The sequence below is a fragment of the Peromyscus maniculatus genome, chromosome 4, assembly GCF_049852395.1.
Source record: "Peromyscus maniculatus bairdii isolate BWxNUB_F1_BW_parent chromosome 4, HU_Pman_BW_mat_3.1, whole genome shotgun sequence".
NCBI classification, from domain to species: domain Eukaryota; kingdom Metazoa; phylum Chordata; class Mammalia; order Rodentia; family Cricetidae; genus Peromyscus; species Peromyscus maniculatus.
This window is the reverse complement of record NC_134855.1, coordinates 101,832,338-101,834,704: the sequence shown is the minus strand read 5'-3', so window position 1 is coordinate 101,834,704 and position 2,367 is coordinate 101,832,338.

Sequence of the window (2,367 nt, the reverse complement as noted above, 5' to 3'; positions counted from 1 at the left end):
TTATTCAGAGGCTTAATATTATTTATAACTGCTTGGTCATTAGCTCAGGCTTATTACTGACTGGCTCTTACACTTAAATTAACCCATAATTCTTATCTATGTTTGACATGTGGCTTGGTACCTTTTCTCAGTTCTGCCTTGTCATCTTTCCTTCTCTGTGTCTGGCTGGTGACTCCAGACTCAGCCCTTCATCTTCCAAGAATTCTCCTTGTCTGATTGCCCTGCCTATACTTCCTGCCTGGCTACTGGCCAATCAGCATTTTATTTATCAGTCAATCAGATCAACAAATATTCACAGAATACAGAAAAATATCACACAGCACTTCCACTTGGCTCTATATGTCTGACCTCTTCAGGGTCTCCCTTGCATCTCACTGACATAATCTGCATACCTAGATTTCCTCCTCTCCTTTTCTTTCCTTGGAAATCTTGCCTATCCTCTCCTGCCTAGCTATTGGCCATTCAGCCTTTATTGAACTAATCACAGCTGTACATATTCACACAGTGTATAAACATCCCACAACACTTTGTTACATTGTGCACATTCATTTTGAATGGATTTCTCTTCCAATTTTAATTTCCCCCCTTTCCAATATATTTATTTGGCTGGCTGTTTAGTTTAATGTGAGTCCTCTTAGAGAGATGTCTTCAATAATAATTGCATTTCCTGAATCTATTTAAGGCAATGATACATTAATGCATCACTTATTTCTGGAGTACTCTTGTTTTACCTAACTATAGGACCCTTTTGCATTACACCATTGTCTTTGTTCTGGTTCATGGCTATTGATATGGGGCTACTGGTTGGAGGAAGTGTGGTCCATTACTGTTTAATTGGGCTCAGTCAATTCTTAGGGCATGGCAGAATGCAGTCAGATTTTTTGCCAAAACACCATAGGAACAGCTTCTAGCCCTGTTGTTAATAGAGACTTTGTTCCTTCGCTGAGCAGGTCCCCACCATTGGCATTACTTTAGGCAGTAATTGTTAGCATTTAGGTATCTGTACTGACCTGCCCTTAGCCTCTGACATGATATACCACAGCTGCAGCCACTAAGAGCACCTTCTATGCACGTTCACTACGTTTCCTTATAAAACACGGGCCTTGTAGCCCTCCCATCTCTCTCTCTCTCTGTGTTCCTTCACTCTCATCCCCAGGTACCAGTTTCTGCCCCCTTTTCTGCCCCTTCCCTCCCCTGCCCTCGATAAGCCTCCTACATGGACCTGTTGTATGGTGTGACTCCTTCCTGCCATTTTTAAAATACAACAGTAATGTTTTCTATGTTTGTAATACATGCCCTATTCCACTTTACTTACAGTATTCAACTAATTTTCTAAGTCGTCTGCATTGCTCCAAAGAAAAAACAATATAAATGTGGGGGTCCCAAAACAACTTGTCCACATAGCTGCTGTGATAGGCTTAGAGGCCCAGGCACAGCTTCTGTGACAGACTGACTGGCAGACAACACCCAGATCCAGGGAAAGGCATAAGCTGACCCACCCAGCAAGGGCCTGCATCTAAGGGGAAATACCTGACATTCTAAACATTCCCAGCACACACCTGTACCCCTAGACAAATGTCAGCCAATCAAGGTTCTGAACCCTGGAAGTCCCCTCACTTCAACCTGTGCTATGATAAAAACCCCACCCTGCCCCGGCTCAGGGCTCTCTGCTCTCAGCAGTGCATCAGACAGACAGGGAGATCAAGCTTTGAGCTTGAAATAAAGGCTCTTTGCTTTTACATAGGGGATTTGGTCTCTGTGGTGTTGTTTTTTTGGGGGGGTCCCATGATCTGGACATAACAATAAACATAGTCAGGTTATTCCCAGAACAGTGCTTCTGGTACCAACTTCCATAATAACTATGTATCTGCTATGATAGAGTCCTATGACCACAGGCAACTTAAAGAAGAGTGTAGTTTGCCTTAAATTTGTAGAGGAGTAGAGTCCATAATGGCTAGGAAGTTATGGTGAGAGGTTACAGTAGCACCATGGTGGGCTTCTCCCAGCTGTAGCTTCTACTAAGCCTTGAATTTTAGTTAGGTTTCAGATTCTGTTTAAGTTTCAGTTTCTGTTTAGGTCTCATTGTCTGTTACAGTTTCTGCTTCTGATTAGGCAGGTGAGGGAGATACTGCATACCAGGCATGATTCAGCACTTGCAACAGCCCCAGCCAATCTGAAATGTATTAGTGTGGCTGTTGCTCGCTTGGCCAATCATGTTTAGGATGACCTAATCCCTTCCTGGTTGTCTATAAAAAGAGCCTGTGAGCTTCTCTTGTGGTTGCAGCTGTTTTGTTGTGTGGCTGACCCCTGCATGCAGGAATTCTTCTCTCAAGAAATAAATGCTCTTGCTTTTGCATAGGTGAGTAG